The 12,745-nt window shown below is 37.9% G+C and overlaps 1 protein-coding gene across 1 annotated transcript in view; it reads left to right on the top strand.

Moving 5' to 3' along the window:
* Positions 1-9,722: 9,722 nt before the first annotated feature.
* RYR2 (ryanodine receptor 2) overlaps positions 9,723-12,745 on the top strand; it is a gene marked incomplete at its 3' end in the record, with an annotated part of 215,856 nt that continues 212,833 nt past the window's right edge. The window contains exons 1-2 of the mRNA XM_035899720.1: positions 9,723-9,786; positions 10,160-10,216. The remainder of the gene's footprint in view (positions 9,787-10,159; positions 10,217-12,745) is intronic.

The raw sequence follows: 12,745 nt of genomic DNA, 5'->3' as shown, positions 1-12,745 counted from the left end.
TTCCTTATCCACCAAACAGTCCACCCATCAAATCCATAGCTCTCCAATTTAGAGAGAAGGATGTTGTGGGGGACGGTGTCAAAGGCTTTGCCTTTGTCCAGATAGATGACGTCTGTTGGTTTTCCCTTGTCCACTGATGCTGTCACACCATCATAGAAAGCCACTAGGTTTGTCAGACAGGACTTGCCCTTGGTGAAGCCATGCTGGCTATCTTGTATTACCTCCCTGGCTTCCATGTGCCTTAGCATAGCTTCTAGGAGGATCTGTTCCATGATCTTCCCGGGCACAGAGGTGAGGCTGACAGGTCGGTAGTTCCCAGGGTCTTCCTTTTTACCCTATTTGAAAACGTGCACAATGTTTTTTCCAGTCACCAGGGACTTCATCGGACTGCCATGACTTTTCAAATATCATGGAGAGTGGCTTGGCGACTACATTGGCCAATTCCCTCAGGACTCTGGGATGCATCTGGGATGACCTTGCATTATGTGTAGCCTTTTTTAGGCTTGGATGTGTGTTCTCTGGACTTCTCACACTGAATGCACACATGTTGTGCAAGAGGAGTGAAGAGGAGCAAGTATCCTGCTCTTGCTTTTATGAGTTGTGTGTCTGGGGAGGATTCTTCCCTGTGGAGATTTTTTTTTCTGAAACATTAGAAAGGAGAAAGATGTGTATAAAATAGACTTTTATGTTTTTAGTCTTTACATTCAAGAATCTAAAACATTTATAGTTAACAGGAAATTACCTGTTTGGGTTGTTTGTTTGTTTCTTTGTTTGTTTGTTTAGGATGTGTAATTTGACCAGAGTGAAAATAACTCAGAGTTCCAGGAGAGAACAGAAAATAGGCTCCTGCCAGAATGCACAAATGCAAGGACTGTTTTTTGTGGTGCAGAACCCCCACAAGGGATGGCCTTTGTGTGGAGTGGGGTGGTAAGCTGATGATAAGATTAAAACAGTTGCAGTATTTCAACAAAATACTGCCTATGAGCATCCCTTATGTTGGTTAAAGGTGTCCCGAATTTTGGGAGTAATATGTACCTAGGAGCGATAAGAAACGTGTAGTTTAGCTATTTGATCTTGGGCTGTACCTGATGCCAGTATGTATGGTTTTCTGGAGTTGTGGAGTTTCTTAAATTAGAGGCAGATCTTCTTTTAGATGTTGATGGTAGGAGACACCACCAGGACACACTAGAGTAAGGCTGACAGTGTTATGGTCTTTCTCACTGTCCTCTGAGACAGTGAAGACTACCATGCTTGTCAGAACTCAGAAGCATAATCAGTGAGCAGCACAATTTCCCAGGTCTGTTGGAGTCATCATCTCCTTTTCATCTGTTCCTTTTTTTTTTTAAGGATTGGAATGCTGATGTTCCACTGTGTGCTCTCCTCTAATGCTTTTTTCATTCGTTTAATTAGCAACTTGCAGTAAAATAGGATCTTTTTCTTGTGTGAAGCTGCCTTATTTTCTACATGGATTTAATTTTTCAGAGTGTGACTGTCAGATAAAAGTGTAAGGGTACTTTCCAACACTGGAAAAATACTTTTAAATGAAGTTAAACATTATTTAGGTTTCATGTTTGACATGCAAAAGGTTTTATTCCCTCAGTGTTGGGATTTAATGCTTCAGATAATAAAAGAACGGAGTTGATGGCAGAGAATTCTTCATTCTGAAATGAAGAACGTAACGTGGTCACATTCCAAGGACAGGAATCTGTGATTCCAGAGTCACTTCTGTTCCAGGTATTCCTTGTTATGACGGCATTTAAACAATGAATGTCACTTTAACTCTGACTAAAAATCATATGCTTAGATGCCATCCTGAATGAAGAGTCTGTGAAATTAGGGGACATGAAAGGAACCTGGAAAAACAAGATCTGAAGATTATTGTAAAATAAGTAACAAAACATGAGAAGAATTGTTATGTGAATCTGTCTGTGAAATAGAATAGGAAAAAAAATTTCCTTTTTTTTTTTTTTTTTTTTAAAAATCCCTTTATGGTTTTCATATGCTTTTTATCTTTAAAAGGGTTTATCAAAATATGTTAGATTCTGGTAGCTGCAATTGTCAAATGTACAAACACAGCTGCCAGAATGCACTAAAGAAAAATTCATAAAAGCAATCTTGGCTATTAGGAGCAATTTTAGAAGGAAAGAATACTGAAAAACACTTTGGCTAGCCTTTGTTTATTTTAAAAAGTATTTCTTGTACCTGTCAGTATGTGACTTCTGAAGATTCACTAGGGACTGGCACAAGAGACCACTGTTTAACAGCTCGTGTGAGGGCTGGTGTGGCTGAGATTGCAGCATTTGTACTTTCCTCTCTAAGGCACTGCACTGCAGTACAGATACTGAGTATGATCTCAAATTCTATTTTGGAATTGAGCTGGACAGACTGTTTGTAGCAAATGGGTTTTAGCTAGGACACGTAGTCCATTTCTTGTTTGTGAATTACGTGTGAACATTTTGTATACAAATTCTTTGATTCCAAAATTGCTTGACAAACATTTTATACCACCATTAAAATGATATTACTGGATAAAATCAGTTGTCTAGTCTGTGTACTATCTTGTCTAGTGTTCTGCATCCGAAAATTGTCTTTACTGGATGTGTGAGACAGAGGCTGAGGAAGGTCTGTGGCAAACAGTTGATCCACCGGAGAAGTTTCTTGCTATCCCACTGAATTGGTTGACTAATGTTCTGAGAGACAGAGACCTGCTCTTCTTTCAGTGTCTGAAGGTGTTTCGATCCGTGGTGCTCTTTAACATCGTGAAGGCCTGAGGAAAATCTGTTGCAGGAACTTAAGCTGTGGACAGAGTGTAAAGAGAGAATTCCAGTTAATTTCTGACCTAAGATGTAGCATGGTCTCAAGGGCTACCTCTGCCTTTGACTTCTCTATTTGAACACTATATTATTACAGGCATATTGTAAAGGTGGTTTTCTTCTGTGTAGCTGTGTGGAAAGTGCATGGGATGATTCTAATTCAGGAAAGTACACCAGCTTTCTGGCATAGGGATGGGGATGTGTTGAAGTATTTCTCTGAATCAAAGTAAAAGATTGAAAACTGACTGTGTGGGGAAATACTGACAGTGGGCTGCATCCAGGAAGTACATGAATTAAACTGAAAATACAGAGATCTTCTTCTCCTGATTTTTATACTTACAGATGTTTCATGTTAAAACTCTGAGTTAGTTTTGTTTTCTGAATTACTCCTAGGCTTTTGTTTAAATTTCCTGTATTGACTGAAAAAGTAAACTTGGCTTTGTGTGGATGACAAAAGAAAAGTCAGAAACTGCATATGTATCCCTATACTTCCTAATAAAACTTAAGTGACACAAATTTGTTTTGTTTGGTGTCATGGTACTGGTACATAAGCAACCTTTGAACTGTAAAACAAACACATTTTATCAGGGTCAATGAAAGAATTTTAACTTTCTCTTACTGTGGTGGTTGTGATTTTAATTGTGATCGATGGAAGAAGTCAGCAATATTTTATATATTGTGGCTATCTAAATATTTTTTTTTCTTTGTGCACAAAAGGAGTAAGATTTCTTATTAGCAAATACTTTCTTGCAAATGCTTTACAGAAGTCTCATAGAATGGAGCTCTGCTTAATTGTCATAAACATGTACCACACATTTACTGCTATAATATATTAAGTGTTGATAAGAATAGCTATGAATAAACACATTAGTGAGATGAACAAAATATTTTTCTGGCACCACTTAAAAAAAAAAAAGTATTTGTTTTTTGCGTATGTCGATTTTAATGGGTCTCATGGTCACTGCTGTGAAGTGCTTTTCATGGTCCCGAGAGTGAAACTCTGATCCCTGTGAAAGCAGAACTATTGATTTCAGTGTAACCAGGATTTCATATCCAGCCTCTGTTTGCAGGCAGAATGGCTAGAAATGTGCACATAATAGTTGTTCCTCTGTAAATGCGGGTTAGTTTCTGAAAACTACTACAAAACTCTATGGGAAGATTCAGTCTTCTGGTTGGAATTGCTCCTGGCTGTGATGCTGTTAGGAGATTTTCTTATGGCATGTGTGATGAATCCCTTACTGCATCACTTCTGGGAAATTAAGCTCTATAAATTTCTGGAGATGGCTGTCCCTTTCATAGTACTAATGTACAAACAAAATCATGGTAATTTTCTGTTTGTATTTTATATTGGTGAGGGGCTTGGTCTTTTATCCATCATCAGCAAGAATTTTGTGTTTGCTTGCAAGTGGATGTTCCTCAAAAGAATAAATACTCAAGACAAACAATTTCTAAGGTTGAATGGGTAATGTTTTCCTGTTAATACCATTCTAGACTTCATCTCTGAACAAAAGTGGTCACCTCTTTTGTGAGGAAAGTTCTGTATCTCTTATGTGGGAACTTCTTATTGACATATTAAACTACCAGAAGCTGAGTACTGCCTTGATTGAGCTACTTGGTTTGAATTTTCTGCTAGAGCATTGAGCATATGGGAATAGACGCAGTAGCCAATGAAGTACATAATCCGAGCACCCTAATTTTCTTATATTTTGTCTGAATTCATGCATATGCACTATACAGATAGCTACTTCATTTGGCTAACTTTCCCTTTGTTGGTACGTACTTGTATTCATAACATGAATTCTTGAGGTGATATTAATGTTATTTTGAAGTAAGAGGAAGAGGGTATAATTTTCCTGAAGAACAAGAAGGAAAAAACCAAAACCAAACAAGCTAGTAAAATGACTGGAAAAGTAAAAGCTAGGGTGCACGTAGTCCTAGTGCCTTGCCAGTGCTTTTTCTTATTTAAATTAGAAAGCTGTAATAGAGACTTCTATAAAATGTGGCAAATAAAATGATAAAAACTTAGGCATAATGCATTTTCTCTTGATAAAAGCTGAAATGTCAATCCTCTTTGTCCTTCAGACAGCTTGAAAACACCAATGTTAAACCTTAACTGTGGCCAGGTGGAAGTGAGAACAGAGCAATTTAATTATTGACACAGTTATACCCTGGAATTTCTCCCAGTAGCAAAGTAGAATAGCCTGGCATAATTTGTCTGTATTCTGCTTAAGACCTATGCTATGTTTTGCAAATGTATGGCATTTAAGCCATGTCTGGCTGTGTTGTCTATACCACTCTGGGAATGGAAGGCCCCTTGAAGAGGCTGCCTGTTGCATCTCAGTAAATGAGAAAAATCATGAAGGAACTAGCTGAGATAACAGTTTAAGCCTTTTGGAGGCAACCACAGCAATGCGGAGCTTACTGCAATATTCTGTGCCCACCAGGGGCACAGCAGTGGTATTTCTTTGTTGTTCTTGTAATAAATAGAGCAACTTAAAGGCAGCCACTGCCTGCAACATCACCATGGAAAAGGTCACCCTGGTTTCCCAACAAGGACTAGCAGAAAGTGCCACATGCTTTTCCTACAGTGTAGTTTTATGCTGTGCTCCCTTGTTAATAAGCATGAGATTCATTAACTGATTGCGTATTCACTTATGAAAGAACTCTGGCTTTTCTTTGTCGTTTTTTACATAGTAACAGTGGTGTAACTTGTCAGGTGAAGCGTTTAGACTCTGCAAATATGTTGCTACTTCTAGAGCTGAAAAATATGTAGCTGTAGGTTTGAACAGATGTATGTTTGAGGCATGTACTGTAATTTAGTAGAAGCTTTGCTTGGCTTCTCAGAATTGCTTAATAAAAACAAAAGAGTATCTGTGAAAGTGAAAGATACAGGTGTATGTGACAGGTAAGGTGTCATAAAATAAGCTGTATTAACTTATTTGACAGTTGCAATTTCTGTTTAAATGTAATGCTATAAGAGTCAGTTTTACAGTAATTTTGATGTGTTTATAGGAGCACTCATGCTAGCAGCCATATTAAATTTTAAATAAAAAGGTGGCTTCACGCTGAGTGTTGTGGCATGCTTTAATGTTTATCATAGTCAGGAATCACTTCCTTATAATTACAATGTGCTTGAAGAAAATTGGAAATTTAATAGGTTACCTAATAATGTAGTTGACTTCCCAGAGGGACTTGGGCAAAATTTGTCAAAATATCATTCCGTAAGATGTATGGATCAGTTAATTTTTAACAGGCAAGATGTTTTAGTGCAGGACAGCTTTTTTTGTTTGGTTTGGTTTTATTCATGTTCTGAACACTGTAGGGCCACAGAGAAGGAGTAATAAGATCATTATGTTTTGTGAGACAGCTTCCCAGAGTAATTAATGCTGTAGGACAGTGTACTTCTATTATCTGATTGTTTTTTACTTGACTGTGGGAAATAATATCTGACATATATTAACTGGCAGAACCAAATGCTGAACACTGGCAGGTCCTGTCTCTCTACCTCTGTGCATCCTGCTGTGAAAACTGAGTGCACTGAATTTGAAGAATGTCCCTGCTTAAATCCTTCATTCAAAGGCATGTTGGAAGGAAGCAATACAAAATTTGCATTGGCTGGCTGTGAATTTTCCTGGAGATTGTCAGAAAATGGACTTGTAGCCAGAAATGGCTTGTCTCTTACAGCTGTATTTCTTCCTTCCAAACCAGGCAAAGCTGGGAAAAATGACTGCCTGGGCTTTGTGTGAGATGCATCCTTTCATTTCATAAAAGGAAAAAGGGTGAAGAGGAAAGTATCTTCCTTTGCTGAATATGCCAGGTAATTTCCCTTGGTATATGAGCATCTTCCCTTCCTGTGGTGGCCAAGTAGAATGCCTTATATAGGAATTTAGGTGGAGGAATGAAAGGAATTTGAAGAATGTTCAAAGAAGGCCTAGGTAATTGGATAGATCTGCTTTAAGACTTGGTAAACTACTGGACAGATGGATTCATTCACTGATAACTGATCCTCTCTCTGTATCAGGAATGTAGCCATGATGATAAACATTTGAAAATGACCTATGGTGTGTTTATTTTCTAGTTGCAAAGTGGAATAATTTCATTAGAACTAGCAGAGGCACGCTAAGCGCAAGCTAGATGATTAAACCTCTCTGTATGGGCACATGACCTTCATCCTGAAGCAGTCTTTGGTAAAGCATTTGGTTTTAGTGGTAATAGCGGCCACCTAAATACGTATACAGATGGATATGGATCCTTTAGCCTTACAACAGCCATGAGAATGCTGTGTGGTTCTAACACTGAGGGTTAGATTGAAAATGAGCATCAGTCATGTGACAATTTTTTGACTATTTTCTGCACATTTATGAAGTAGATTTTGCAATGCTAATGCATAGACAGTTATGTGCATTTATGCAGTCTTGTTGCAAGTACTAGGGAGATGGAATGCATGTCCCCTTTTCCATGCAACAGAAAAGTGAAAAAGTTACAGTATGTAGTGCAGGAAGATACTCAGTAAGAATGAAGTGACAATGCAGAGAACCTTTCTTCTGGTGTTAGAGGTAATTTAATAGCCCTTCATTGCTAAAGAGTTGGATTAATCTTCTTTTAAAAGCTTGTATTAAATAAATGTGGGGTTTGGGTTTCTTTCTGCTCCAGTTGACTGTTACAGAAAGCAAAGACCCGTCTCATGATTTGACAGGTACTAGCCAGTCCAGCAGACAGCTGAAAGAATTGCAGTATTGCATTAATGCAGTCATGATACAATGCATTCATGACAACTGTCATAGCAAGTGTGGCTGAAGAGATTGAACTCTTCAATGAAGGAACTGATAGAGATCAAAGTCCACGTGTATTTTCAGGGCCAAAAATGTTAGGTAACATTGCTGAAGAGTGATTGTTCAGGCAAAGAATTCATGAAGCAGTACAGTTCTAAACACGATGCTGGAACGATGGTGAGAATAACATGGATAAGAGTTGTATTTACTGGTGCATAAGAAGTCTGCCTAATTTCTTGTAGTCTTAGAATTATGTAGCAAGTCCTGTAGAAAAGCTTGTGAGCAAAAAACCAGCAGTCTAGTATTTAGTAATCATAGGAGGGTGATAGCTACATAGGTAAATCCAGAAAACATCTCAAATGCCATAGGTGTTCCATCACTGTTGACTGAATTTCTGTAGGGTAAGCTTGTGAATTAGTGATTCACATACAAAGATGTTTTTGAACATAACTTTTTTAAAAATCATTTTTAATATGTCTAATGTCGTGAATATACATTTTAAAAGTTACTACTTTTGATACTGATATTTTGATGGAAGAAGAATTTTAAAGCTTACGAAAAGAAAGGATTGCAAAACAAGTCACGAGTGAAGGCCTAATGTCCATTTTGAGCTGACCAGGGTTCTTGCAGAAACATCCTGTAAATTTTGTTTTGATATGAGAAGGAAATGCTGTTGCATCTTCGATAGTTTCAGAACATCACTTGCTATGTTATGCCTCCAAGTCCATTTCTAAAATCTGTTAGCAGTATCTTGTACAAGAAGGGTACTGTATTTGTTCTGTCTGCTACCTGCTGGTTCATTTGGAGTCACTTTTTGTTGGTCTTTCAATGTCCTAGTCCAAAACTTTTTGTTTAATCTCTCTCACTCTTACTTTTTATTGTCACAGCCATTGAGATCCCTCTCTTTTGGTGTTGGGTTTGATCGCTTTTCCTGATTTCAAGTTTGACACAGCTTCAACCTAAGCCTGTGTCAGAACTTGTTGTCTTCAGTTAGGAATTTAAGCATTCATTCAGATAGGTAGAAGGATGTTTTCCTGAAGGGGCTCTTAAATTTGGAATTTCTTTCTTTCTTTTTTCTTTTTAATTGCTCTCTTGATCTGACAGGTATTTTTCTTTTTTCCTCTCTCAGAACAAGAAAATAAGTGTGTTAAAAATGTCACATCAAATTTACTGAGTAGGGGAGAGGTTATCGTGAGAACTTCACTAATACATGTTTCTTCACATCATTTGTATTGATGTATGATTAGTCTGCTTTTTTCTTTCTCATTTTCCTTTGCATGCTTGACCTCTGGAAAGCTTCAGCTCATTGAGCTGAAGGACTCCAAAATCCTTAATTTCAAATGAACAGAATTTGTCTAGAAAGGGAGAGGGATGGCGTGTAGGAGGGAGGGATGTTAAATCTCATAGGTGAGCTTTGTCATCCTCTTGAGATGCATAGCTTGTTGCCTGGCTTTTCTCCAAACTAAAATAGATGCTTTTGCATGGGAAGTGTAATGCAACTCAGTTCAGACACAAAAAGAAACATTTTCATTTTCCATGAAGTGGGAGGAGAAAAATGGGTAATTGGGTAGTGAGAATTAGATTTTCATGTTCCTAAAGGTGAATGGAGGTATCTTTTTCTAGTTGAAATGTGTGTCTCAATTCAATAAAAACTGTATACCTGCATTTTTAAATACTGAAATATTTACACTTATTTATTGACTACAGCCAACTGAGAATGTAGGCATTTTTTTTTCTGATTTAGGAATTTTCATACCTGTTTTGATCTATTGAAAATTAAATTGATGCACTGCAATGTTGATATATTTTATTGATGTTACAGGTATCACTTTATTCTGATTTTGTCAGAAATAATGTAGTGCTCTTTTTTTTATTGAGGTTTCTACTTTAATTCTAGCTTATAATTTGTATGTCAGCTGTAATTGCAGCTGAAGTCTCTGAGTTTCTTCTTTCCTTATACTATAAATCTGTGAAGCAGAATTATACACTTTCTGTTTTATCCCAGGTTTTTTGTTCTGCTTTCTGCTCTACAGTTTATTTTTTACTTGACAGCTGCAGAGTTAAAGGAGCATCAGTGACAACATTCTTCCCTTCCAAACCAATTTTGTTTGGGGGTTGCCCCTCGGGCTTGGTAAATCACCTTTCTGCAGAAGTCCTGTGCCTGGCTTAAGGAATTGTTGACTCTGGCCCTCTGCACAGAGGTACGTTCTGCTGACTCTGAGAGAACCTCTAGGTGAGAGTTACTGTATCAGTTCTCTGAAGCTGTAATCCTGTAAAGTAATCCAATTACACAGTGTGTGAGAAATGCTCAACCTTCAGAACTTGATGGGGGAGATTTGTTTCCATGCATGGCATTTGCATTTCTTTTTACATAGGGAGGCCTTGCTGCACTTTTTGATTTACTAACAGAACAAACTAACATGGGTCAGAACACCCATTGAATGAAGCAATGAGTTTATTGGGTAGTCAACTGTGTGGGCGTGTGAATGCTAACAAAATTACTTCTTCTTTATGTACCTATATGACTTCCTATTGATGAGTGAGGTTTTTTGTGGTGATTTATGTCTGTTACAGAACAACAGTTTGACAATTGGAACCACGTCTAGAGCTTGGGAAGCGCACTTTGTTGTAGTAAGTTCTTACTCAAAAGTTACGGTTTGCTATTAGTAGTTGTACCCTAGTAATTCGTTTTATTGGGAGGGGCAGAGGAATGAGGAGTTCTGCGAGTGAAATGGGTTTGTAGCCTTACTGCGCACCATTAACAGAGTAATAAGCTGAAGAAAATCCTTATATTCCTTTCAAAATTTCTAGCTGGATCTCATTTTCCCTGCCTGAGAAATAAATCATTTAAATGAAAGAAATACATAAAACAGGCAGGTTGATATAACAGGTTGTTAAAGGTTATTTTATTAGCAAAAGGCTAGAAGAAAATACTTATGGTAGAAATATATTATTATTTTTTTGGCCAGAAGCCTAAAAACAAATCCTGTATTACAAAGGTTGCCTCAAGTAAAAACCTGGCTCTCTTAGCTATTGCTTAAATTATTTTATAATCTTAATGTAAATGAATGGCTTTTAGTATAATATCCAGCAGAATAATCTACTCTGCATCCATTAAACATTTTTTGAATCGATTTGCTGGTCTGTGACTGTAAGGGTCTCTCCATGGTTATGTATGTTTTCTTGTAAGTCTGGTCCTGTTCTCACTGATGTTAATATCAAACCTCTGGATTTTAACCAGAGCTGAATCCTACGCTAATGGCTTTGTGCACTGTTGTATATAATGGCCTAAATGTGTCAAATGTGTATCTTTTTCTGTGTTCTTTGTCTGCTATTTTAAGCACAATTAGTATTTATCTTGCTTATGCACCAAGTGTGTGACCTGGCTTTTACGCAATTAGTTTTAAAATGTGTATGCACTGCTAACTGTCCTTCAAAATATTTACATCTCATTATTGGTGAACCATTCCAGCTTTGCCACACAGATGTACCATCTTGTCCAATTCAGCAAAGGTAATAATCTGCCATAGATTAAGAAGAAACTAGATTTTTCTTTTTCTACTTATCTCCCTGAAGTCTTTGTTAAGAAGCTAAATGTTGTTCTTGCAGAGTAGCATTTGTAATTTCTGTTAACAGTGTGCTTTTGCTGTGTCCAGCATAAATTTTATTGTGTCAACCATGGAACACAAAGTCAGCTCTAATTTGGATTTGAGATGACATATGCTGTTCTAGTTTACTCGAAGTCATGTATGCTGTGGGGGAGTACTGCTTTTTAGGTGCTTGATACACACAAACCACTTATTTTTCCTATTTATTTCTTTTACTCTTTTAGTGTTGTATTTTTCTTTATATTTTTTTTTTTTAAATCTTTTTTTGGGGTCTGTTTTATGAGATTGGAGATCTGTCTTGTCTTGAAGCTTATACTTTTAGGTGAGTACAATTGCTTTTGTTTAGCTATTGAAGAAAGTTTCAATTATAGTTCAGGGTAAGAAACTCTCGTCAAGAAATTTCTGAAACATCTTAAGCTCTCCTGTGATTTTGTTTGGTGTCTGCAAGCTTAAGTAAAGCCTTCAGGAATATCAGCACTTCATGGAACTGAGCTCTTAGTGTGCAGTGTTGCTCTTTCAGGCTCCTGTGTTAACTATGGCAATGGTGAAATAGTGAAAATTATGCACCATTTCAGGTTCATTGTGGAGAGCAGGTGTCACGGATGGAGTGAGAGGGAGGCAAAAATAATGTGGTTTATTAACAAAGGTCAGTGGTAACTGCAACAATAGTTTGAGATTCGATGGCAAGGTACACTTTGCTATTTACTGCACAGAGGACAGGGTCAGACAAGACTGTCAGGGAGACCCTCCCGTTGAGTCATGAGGTTCAGAAAAGAACCCCTTGCTTTCTAAACTCCCTCAGAGAGGAGTCTAGGTGCAGCTGGATCCAATCCTAGTCCCAGACTTGGTCAACGGTTTATGCCTAAAGGATTATATATGCGCAACTAATCCTTTATGTCACTTAGCTAAGATTTCCGAGTTAGCATGCTGTTAGTCACTTACTGAGAATCTGTTGTGGTAAGGAATTTCTCAACCTCGAGGAGTAACCTTGAGAGGTGTCCCTGCTCAAGGGGAGATCCTGGCATGCAGCCCACTGCCATGCAGGAGAGCTCCAAGGGCTCTTGGGCTGCTCACTATTTATGGGGGTAAGATAATTGGCTCATAGTCATATTTGCAGACTGGCCACTATGCTTAGGTGGGCACATTCCACAACAGCCCTTGGCTATTGTATTGTTATCTGTCTCCCCCCACACCCAGTGGGTGCATCCTTCACGCCCAGACACATCTATCAGATGCATCTTATCACCACAGCCACAGGTAGTTATCACTTGAAAGAGATCAAAGGAGGGGGAGTCAGAGACGAGGGGGGAGCACACCGCCACAGCAGGTAAGTAGTAAAATAAGTCTGCTAGTCTTCTGAGTTGATCAGAATAATTTATCTTGCACTTGGCATGCAGGAGAATATATAATGAGAAAATATATGGGCATAGCAGTATTCAGGTCTTTACCTTCTACTTGCACTTTTCTACTCTGCTTAGTCTAGCACTCTTGGCTTACAGTAAAACTGAAAGGCTTAAATGGAAAGATCTTCAACCAGTTGGTGGTTACACAT

This window comes from Egretta garzetta, unplaced genomic scaffold, assembly GCF_000687185.1.
Source record: "Egretta garzetta isolate BGI_Z169 unplaced genomic scaffold, ASM68718v1 scaffold118, whole genome shotgun sequence".
Classification (NCBI taxonomy): domain Eukaryota; kingdom Metazoa; phylum Chordata; class Aves; order Pelecaniformes; family Ardeidae; genus Egretta; species Egretta garzetta.
Note: the sequence above shows the minus strand (reverse complement) of the source record. Positions and strands in the feature narration are given on the sequence as shown.